The sequence below is a fragment of the Sceloporus undulatus genome, chromosome 2 (assembly GCF_019175285.1).
Source record: "Sceloporus undulatus isolate JIND9_A2432 ecotype Alabama chromosome 2, SceUnd_v1.1, whole genome shotgun sequence".
Classification (NCBI taxonomy): domain Eukaryota; kingdom Metazoa; phylum Chordata; class Lepidosauria; order Squamata; family Phrynosomatidae; genus Sceloporus; species Sceloporus undulatus.
Window position 1 is genome coordinate 18,398,394 of NC_056523.1, and position 10,347 is coordinate 18,408,740.

Here is a 10,347-nt window from a genome sequence, read left to right on the forward strand (position 1 = left end):
GACTCCCCTTCCTTCGAAGGGAGAGTCCAGAGAGGGAGGAAAAAGGAAGGAAAAAAAAACTGTCTTCAGAATTCACCCTGCAAGCGCAGGCTCCCAGCTGTGGGCAAAGCTACCCCTCCTTTCCCTCCTAAACACACACACAGCCTCGCAGAGCAGAGGAGTAACCCAAAACCTTCTGTCCTGTCCTCCCCCCAGGAGACAGAAGGGAAAAAAATGCAAGCCTGCTCTTTCTTTGAGAAGGAAGGCTATTCTCCCTTTCCTCACATCTAATCCTCCTTCCCTTTCCCGCCGCACTTTAAGTGCCTCCTCATTGGCTCTTTTATAAAAAAACCGCGAAATTTAAAAGTGACGTTTTGATGACGTTGCTTTGATTGACAGCCCCAAAATGGTGAGTGGGAACGAAATAAGGCTAAAACTGGTTTATATATACACTGTTTTATTTGAATAGGAACGCAAGCGGATCACTTAAAGCAAATTAGTTGGTAAATGAGAACGAAGAAAAAAAAGCGGGATAAGACCAGGGTTATTTTGAATCGGTGTTATTTAAAACGGTGTATTTTAAATCGTTGTAAATCACAAGTGGAAACGGCCCCAAAGAGAGCCATTTCTTTATACAGTGCACCCGCGCCATACGCGCCCTTGAGCATATGCTCTCAAGCCGCGGCGCGTGCGTGGGGTAGAAGGGGCGGTGCGTACCATTCAATTGAATGGGTGCGCGCGCCCGTTGCGCCCCATGCACACCCGCGCCGCTGCGCACGAGCCCCATTGTTTCCGATGGGGCTCGAGCATAGGCGGAATTCGCCTTACGCGGAGGGATCCGGAACGGATCCCTCGCGTAAGGCGAGGACACACTGTAGCATCTTCCCTGATAGCACTTAGCAGCTACTTGCATGGTCTCATCAATTTCCAGGGCTGGGAAAGGAAATTTGTTTACATATCAAAGCCCATGGCTTCCCTTTGTTTCAGTGGGAGTCTGTTCTTTTCAGATCACATGCTAGGGCCATATAGCTGCTCAGGTCAAGATGCACTTTTGATATCAAGATGCAGGCCAGAGATTATAATTTAGATATATTAAAAATGTGTAGATCAATGCCTATCACTCTGTTTTGCTATTTACACATGCACATCAAGGGATTCTGGAGGCAGCTACTGGAGGCATCTAATCTACTGTAGGCAGGCATACCCAGTTACAGAAGGACTAGTTGGAGTAGAATCCCGTTCTTTACTAGGTCATGATTTATTACACTGTTTACTACAGACATGCTGCTGCATGCAGCTCTGAAAGTCTACATCTCTCCCCAACCCTCCTTTACAATCCTCCCAAGCTATCACTGCTTCTCCAGGGAATAAACAAGACATTCGTCACTTCTTCTCCAAGCACTTGCTGCATGTTGGCACAGGATGCTAGGCTTCTATGGGTGTGTAGGCAAAGGACCCATTGTGGTCTCAATCTGCCTTACAGGCTGACACACACTGACCAGAACAAGTCAAAGGAGCCCCTGTGTGTATAACTATATGAGGCCATCTCTCTTTACTTTCATTCATACGAGCCTTAATGACTGACAAGGACTTCACTGTAACACTCCACATGCCCCAAATCAAAAAGGCAACCAAAAAACTGAGGCCTGGTACAGACTGCTGCAAAGCAGAGGCCTGGTGCCAATTTTAGTGCTCTGGAGAGTGCAGCATCCGCATGCTTCTGAGTCCTAGTAAGGACTGCAGGCACCATCATGGCACAGCCCCATCCACATGGGGACTGCTATGATGACACACGCATGGTGCAGTGTCTAAACATCACCACACCATGTGTGTGTCATCGCTGCACGCCAGTGCGCCAATGGCACAGTCATGGCGACCGCCACACGGACTAAAAAGAACCCACTTTCAGAGGATTCTTAGCTGTGCCGTTTGGTTGCTGCAGCCTCCATCAGGAGTAAAAATGGGTGGCTCCAGGCCACCCTTTTGCGGTGGTCTGTCGAGCCCCTCAATAAACCAAAATGATTTCAGTATTTAATTTCTTCAACTCCTCTTAACCCAGGAATTTTATTTTATTTTTTTTAAAAATATATCTTGCTTCCCCCTCTCACTGTGTTACATATTATATTCTGATAAGGTGTGACTGATGTTGTGGTTGAAAAGAACGGCTGCTCAAGTGGGCGTGTTTGACCATCCACCCAGGCTATGCATGCAAACCTTCAGAGCTATGCTCTGCACTTCTAAGCTGTTTCTTTGCAGCCTTTGCTTGCTAATGGAGGACGAAGAAGGCTATACTGCTCTGAACATCCAGTATAGGAGACCCAGGGATACCTCAGCAAGATCTCCATCTCCAGCTGGGAAGCCAGGTACCCTTTCCAGGCCCTTTAGAATGTTCAGTTTTTGTCTGTCTGTCTGAGCTGTAATATTTCAGTTGAGGATCAGGTGTAAATTGCTGCAGGCACACCCTGTTTTTTCAGGTACACACTGATTGTGTGAACTACTTTGGTACCTTGCAAACAATAATTCCGTTTGGAGGATGATTCAGAAATAAAGAAGGAGACATGGTGCCCCACTTTAAAACTTACAAAGCACAATTCATTTCATCCCAAAATACAAAACTAAAATGCCAAGTGAAAACATAAATTTGAGAGAACAAACAAACCGAGAACACTGTTGATGTTTTAAATTACTTGAGATCTACAAATTCGGGGCTTCTGAATCAAAATTTGAAAAGGGAGAACTAACCATTTGAAGTCTGCATAAAAACATAGTCAAGAACACCATAGGTACAAAATTCAAGACTGGAAATAAGCAAAATCAGATGCAAGTGCAAAATAAAATTTAAATATGAATAAATCTCAATTTCATGGTTATTCAAGAGCAGAAATATCCCAGTATCCAACTGATGAAGAAAAGAAAACTGAAATCAGTGCTGATAAGAGTAGAATATACATTCATTTACTTAATTATTCAGTATCTTGCCTTTCTACCAGAATGGGACAGAAGGCAGCTTACAAAAATACTAAAAACAAAAAAAACTAGGAATAAGATAATAAAAAATCGGAATGCAATTAAGTAAGTTATCTTATTAATATGCCATTATTTTTCAAAGTGTACAATCATATTTAAAAAATGGGAATAGAGTTTAAAATACAGCACAGATGTCCCATACATATATGACTCACTGAAAGTGAAGCAGAGAGAGAGATGGTTCTCTAGAAGCAGTACTATCTGGGTAAAACATAATTAAAAATTCCTATTTGAGGAATATTCTGTACTTAGTGATTGCTTAGGAGTATGAACCAGCATGGTGGTGTGGTTTGAGCATTGGACTACAACTGTAGATCTGGGTTCAATTCCTCACTCAGCTATGGATATCCAGTGGATGATCTTCGGCAAGTCACACACTCCAACCCCAAAAAACCCAGTGACAGGTTTGTCTTAGGGTTGCTATAAACTGGAAACAACTTGTAGGGACACAACAACCTCAAAGCAGTACGAGCAGAAGGCAATTTCATTTCAATTTTTTTTTCATAATTTCCCCCTCCCCCCAAATTTACAAGGTTCATCTTATTAGAAATTTAAAAGTTTTGAAGTTAAAAAAAAGTGTGGGGAAGATGGGAAAATGACAGATTAATGCACCAGGGCTCAGGTGTTTCAGTGTTTTTAAACTCTGGATCTCAAACCTGGTGTATTCAACTGTTAGTGCTGAACAGCCTTTATATTTCGGAAAAGTACAGCATGGTCCTGGGAACAGTTTCTAGTGTAAATGGAGTAGGGTGTGATTGTTGATTTTTTTTCCAGTTCCATTTTGTAGCATTTACCAGGGTGTGTGTGTGTGTGTGTGTGTGTGTGTGTGTGTGTGTATTTATTTATTTATTTTCAGGAGGGAGACTTAAAATGTAGAATGTGGAATAAAGCAAAACTGATAGGTTTTTCTATCTGTAGCATGAACCTTTATGTGTCTACTCAGAAATAAATCTCACTGAGCTCAATGGGGTTTGTTCTTAGACAAACTGGTATAGAAATCCCATCTGAATAAACATATACCATTGCTTCCAGAATTAAAGTCTTCCCCTCTTCCTCCCCTTTTTCTTCCTCTCTACTTCCTCTTCTTCTTCCTCCTCCTTTTCCCCTCTTCCTCCTCCTCTTCTTCCTCCTTTTCTTCTTCTCCTCTTCCTCCTCCTGTGCTTCTTCCACTCTTCCTCCTCTTCTGGTTTTTGGCCAGAAAGGGAAGCACATTTCTACCATCTGTCTAGGAATAATGCCAAATGTCCTCCATTTTGATCATGGCTAAGAAACATGCATTTATATAGAATTTTTTTTAAAAAAGCATCAATTTTTTGCGTGTCCTCCATTTTTTTAAAAATGTGTCCTCCATTTGAAAATTTTGTCCTACATTTGTCCTACATTTGTCCCGGTTTGGAGGTCCTGACTTATGGCAACCCTAAGTCCAAGAAGCCCCTGTGTGTATAACTATATGAGGCCACCTCTCTTTACTTTCATTCATACAAGCCTTAATGACTGACAAGGACTTCACTGTAACCCTCCACATGCCCCAAATCCAAAAGACAACCAAAAAACTGAGGCCCTGTACAGACTGCCGCAAAGCGGCGGCCTGGTGCCAATTTTAGTGCTCTGGAGAGGGCAGCATCCGCGTGCTTCCGAGCCCTAGTATGGACTGTGTGCACCATCATGGCACAGCCCCATCCACATGGGGACCGCTATGATGACGCACGCATGGTGCAGTGTCTAAACATCACTGCGCACTGTGTGCTCCAATGGCACAGTCTGCCACACAGTGCGCCCACCACACGGACTAAAAAGAACCCATTTTCAGAGGATTCTTAGCCCTGATGGAGTCTGTGCCGTTTGGTTGCTGCAGCCTCCATCAGGAGTAAAACCAGATGGCTCCTGACCACCCTTTTGAGCTGGTCTGTCGAGCCCCACACTAAACCAAAATGATTTCAATGCTTAATTTCTTCAACTCCTCTTCACCCAGGAATTTTATTTTTATATATATATATATATATATATATATATATATATATCTTGCTTCCCCCTCTCACTGTGTTGCATATTATATTCTGATAAGGTGTAACTGATGTTGTGGTTGAAAAGAACGGCTGCTCAGGTGGGCGTGTTTGAACATCCACCGAGGCTATGCATGCAAACCTTCAGAGCTATGCTCTGCACTTCTAAGCTGTTTCTTTGCAACCTTTGCCTGCTAATGGAGGATGAAGAAGGCTATACTGTTCTGAACATCCAGTATAGGAGACCCAGGGATACCTCAGCAAGATCTCCATCTCCAGCTGGGAAGCAAGGTACCCTTTCCAGGCCCTTTAGTATGTTCAGTTTTTGTCTGTCTGTCTGAGCTATAATATTTCAGTTGAGGATCAGGATTGCTGCAGGCACACCCTGTTTTTTCAGGTATGCACTGATTGTGTGAACTATTTTGGTACCTTGCAAACAATAGTTCCGTTTGGTTTGGAGGATGATTCAGAAATAAAGGAGGAGACATGGTGCCCCCCTTTAAAACTTACAAAGCACAATTCATTTCATCCTAAAATACAAAACTAAAATGCCAAGTGAAAACATAAATTTAAGAGAAGAAACAAACCAAGGATACTGTTGATGTTTTAAATTACTTAAGATCTACAAATTCAGGGTTTCTGAATCAAAATTTGAAAAGGGAGAACTGACCATTTGAAGTCTGCATAAAAACATAGTCAAGATCACCAATAGGTACAAAATTCAACACTGGAAATAAGCAAAATCAGATGCAAGTGCAAAATAAAATTTAAATATGAAGAAATCTCAATTTCATGGTTATTCAAGAGCAGAAATATCCCAGTATCCAACTGATGAAGAAAAGAAAACTGAAATCAGTGCTGATAAGAGTAGAATATACATTCATTTACTTAATTATTCAATATCTTGCCTTTCTACCAGAATGGGACAGAAGGCAGCTTACAAAAATACTAAAAACAAAAAAACTAAGAATAAGATAATAAAAAATCGGAATGCAATTGTAAGTGATCTTATTAATATGCCAATATTTTTTTCAAAGTGTACAATCATATTTTAAAAGTGAAATAGAGTTTAAAATAGCACAGATGTCCCATACATATATGACTCACTGAAAGTGAAGCAGAGAGAGAGATGGTTCTCTAGAAGCACTACTATCTGGGTAAAACATAATTAAAGATTCCTATCTGAGGAATATTCTGTACTTAGTGATTGCTTAGGAGTATGAACCAGCATGGTGGTGTGGTCTGAGCATTGGACTACAACTGTAGATCTGGGTTCAGTTCCTCACTCAGCTATGGATATCCAGTGGATGACCTTTGGCAAGTCACACACTCCAAGCCCCAAAAAACCCAGTGACAGGTTTGTTTTAGGGTTGCTATAAGCTGGAAACAACTTGTAGGGACACAACAACCTCAAAGCAGTACGAGCAGAAGGCAATTTCATTTCAATTTTTTTTTCATAATTTCCCCCTCCCCCCAAATTTACAAGGTTCACCTTATTAGAAATTTAAAAGTTTTGGAGTTAAAAAAAAAGTGTGGGGAAGATGGGAAAATGACAGATTAATGCACCAGGGCTCAGGCGTTTCAGTGTTTTAGTCTTTAAACTCTGGATCTCAATCCTGGTGTATTCAACTGTTAGTGCTGAACAGCCTTTATATTTCTGAAAAGTACAGCATGGTCCTGGGAATAGTTTCTAGTGTAAATGGAGTAGGGTGTGATTGTTGATTTTTTTCCAGTTCCATTTTGTAGCATTTACCAGTGTGTGTGTGTGTGTGTGTGTGTGTGTGTGTGTGTGTGTTTATTTATTTTCAGGAAGGAGACTGTTAAAATGTAGAATGTGGAATAAAGCAAAACTGATAGGTTTTTCTATCTGTAGCATGAACCTTTATGTGTCTACTCAGAAATAAATCTCACTGAGCTCAATGGGGTTTGTTCCTAGGTAAATTGGTATAGAAATCCCACCTGAATAAACATATACCATTGCTTCCAGAATTAAATCAAAAGTGAGAGGGAGAAACAAGAATTAGATCAAAAGACAATATATAGATGCTAAGGAACAACATCTTTTCCTTCCAAGAGTAACACAGTCAAGGATGTCATTTGCTTCAATGTGTGACAGTCAGATGTGTGAAACAGTCAGCTTTGAATATCCATGGATTCTTTATTCATAGCTTGAAAATATTCAAATAAATATAAATTCCAAAAAGTGGATTTTTGCCATTTTATATAAGGGTCATGGTTTTACTACACCATTATATTTAATGGGATTTCGGTATTCGTGGGAAGTTCTGGAACCAAACCGTAGTGGATACAGAGGACCCAATGTAGTAGAAAACTCTTTGTTAGGGATTCATTTTTCTATAAGAGGGGTGTGTGGAAGGGGGGAATGTTGACCCAGGGCCCTTACTGAAATAAAATGCAAGGGCCAGTCCAATCAGCTTCTTTAAGTTGTGTGAGGACAGTGTTGTAGTGGTCACAGGACTCACAGGGACAGAGTATCACAATATTTTGTTATTGACAGGGACTATCACATCAACAGCCACCCTCTTCTGTTTCCTCTGAGTTTCTCTGCAATTCTCTGAATAGCTCATGAGGGAAGTGGAATTTTCTAGCATTAGTTAGTATGAGCCATCCCTGTTGTTTAAACAAAATATATTATAGTGTCTCAGTCATGAACAACTCAGGCCCATTGGTTTCTTGAACTATTTGATCTTGGAAGGAGTGGAAACTGACAGAACTGGACATGAGGGTATGTTCTATGTCAGGAACTAATGAATCCCAAGGTTGTTTTTTTTTTTTTTTTGTGGGGGGAGGGAGCTCAGTTAAAATAAAAATGATGGTGACTGTTTCCCAGCATGTTACAAACACTCCAGATTAATTCAAAGATATATCTGTGTTCGTCTGTAGAATCAGTATGTAGAGAGATCATGTAGCATCTTTGAGACTAACTGAAAGAAAGAAATTGGCAGCATGAGTTTTTCTTTTTTTTCAGTTCGTCTCAAAGGTGCTACAAGATCTCTTTATGTACTGATCCAGATCAAAGTTATAAACAATCCAGATGAAGCCTCACCAGCATTGCTAATGTTAGGCAGGTTGTACATTACGTACTGCTGTAATGTTCCTCAGATTAGTATCCCATCCCTCCTCCATGGAGCTCAGAATTAATATGGGCTACTGACAGAGAGAGGGCTATGGCATGTTCTGTGGGCATAGCCTTTAAATCTGGCTATACATTCCTCCTTATCCTTCCTGGCCCTCGAGGGCAGGTTATATGTGCCCGAAGTACACTGCCATGGCCATTGCATGGGGGGGGAGTGGAGAGAAGACCACACAAATGCAGTTTGCAACCAGGGGGAGGTCAGCTTCCTCCTGGATCTTCCATAACTCACAGGAGATCTGTAAAATGGAGGTTAACTTTATCCCCTCTGTTTTTTGAGGGTTTTTTAGGCTATGTGGCCATGTTCTAGAAGAGTTTTTTCCTGCCTTTCTACCAGCATCTGTGGCTGGCATCTTCAGAGAATGCTTGATCCCCAGCAAGCCTTTAGTTTTGAAAAACAAATTCTGTATGTCTCTTTAGCTCACAAAATAATTGCTATCACATGCTTCAAGCAACAAGTAGAGATTTTCTTGGGCTCACAACTTAAGCAGCTTTTTCCTAACACAGCATGGCATAATTTAAGGAGCTGGGGATGTTTAGCCTGGAGAAGAGAAGGTTAAGAGGTGATATGATAGCCCTATTTAAATACTTGAAGGGATGTCATATTGAGGAGGGAGCTGACTTGTTATCTGCTGCTCCAGAGACTAGGACCCGGAGCAATGGATGCAAGCTACAAGAAAAGAGATTCCACCTCAACATTAGGAAGAACTTCCTGACAGTAAGGGCTGTCCGACAGTGGAACACACTCCCTCGAAGTGTAGTGGAGTCTCCTTCCTTGGAGGTCTTTAAACAGAGGCTAGATGGCCATCTGTCGGGAATGATTTGATTTGGATTTCCTGCATGGCAGGGGGTTGGACTGGATGGCCCTTGCAGTCTCTTCCAACTCTATTTTTCTATGATTCTATGATTCTAGAGAGATGCTGGCAAAACGTCAGGAATAAACTCTTCTAGAATATGGCCACATAGCCCATAAAACCCACAAAAACGATGGATGCCGGCCATGAAAGCCTTCAACTTCACATTATTCCCGCTGCTGCATAACTATAGTAGGGGCCAGGTACTGCCTGGATGCCTCTTCCTTTGCTTTCTGTTAAATGGCAGGATAATCTGGTTAGGATTGGGTTAGGAATCACCATATATTGTTTGACACTGAAGAATCTGCACAGCGAGAGGATTTTGCTTAGTGTTTCATCTACAGCATTAAACACTCCTCCCCCCCACCCCCAATAGCTTTATGCCAATCCTTCTCATCACATGCGTGATGTCCTGGCTGACCGACTGTCTAAAAGTGTCAAAACCCAAAGCTTCCTCTCCTTTGCTCTATACCACATCCTTTTCCTTTATGAACAAAATGCAGTGAAGACCGTCTCTGGTACGGATACTCAAAAGCTGATCTATCTCTGTCAGTCCATTTCAACTAATGTGACCCATACATTTTTCCATTGCCTATCAGGGCTATGTGTGATGCCCTGTCTCTACCTCGCTCAAAGAGCAGACTTCATGGATGAGTCCAGAAAGGTTTTATTGAAGATTAGGCCCAGCACAGTAGCAAGCTCATTGCCAGCTTGGAGGCTGAAGCATAGGTTTCATCTTTAAGAACTCCCCAAAAGGCATTCTTTCTTCCAAAGGCTAAACAACCTTGGATCTCACAAATATCTCCTGCACCTGCTTACGCCTCCCAACATACCAGGCCTATGCCAACATGGCTTCATGACAGCTAAGCAAGCTTTTGCATGGCTAAGAAGCCTGAGTTTGTGTCTGAGTTTCTCTGATACTATAGAGATTACCACATGGGGGACTGGACATCATTGTCCCGCCCCTGTCCTGTCCTTCCATGCAATTGTGAGAAGTACTTTCAAACTACACCTGTCATTCTCCTGTCCAGGAAGCGTGAGTGAAAGTGATCATGCAAAAGGCTTTCACAGTACACTGCACTGATCCTGTCATTCTCCCATGAGTGAAGTGAAATTGTCCCGTCATTTGCCATCATTTTGTTTTAACGGAAGAACCCATTAATGCAATTTTACTAGCTTGTACCCCATGTGGTAATCTCAAATGTGACTCGTTGATTCCTCTCCAAATTTATGCCAAGCTTACAAACATGATAGTTGAAGTTCTTTCCACCTCAGATGTACTTTGCTGTGGCTTCTGAAATCTGGCTATTGTTTGTTTGTTTGTTTCAAA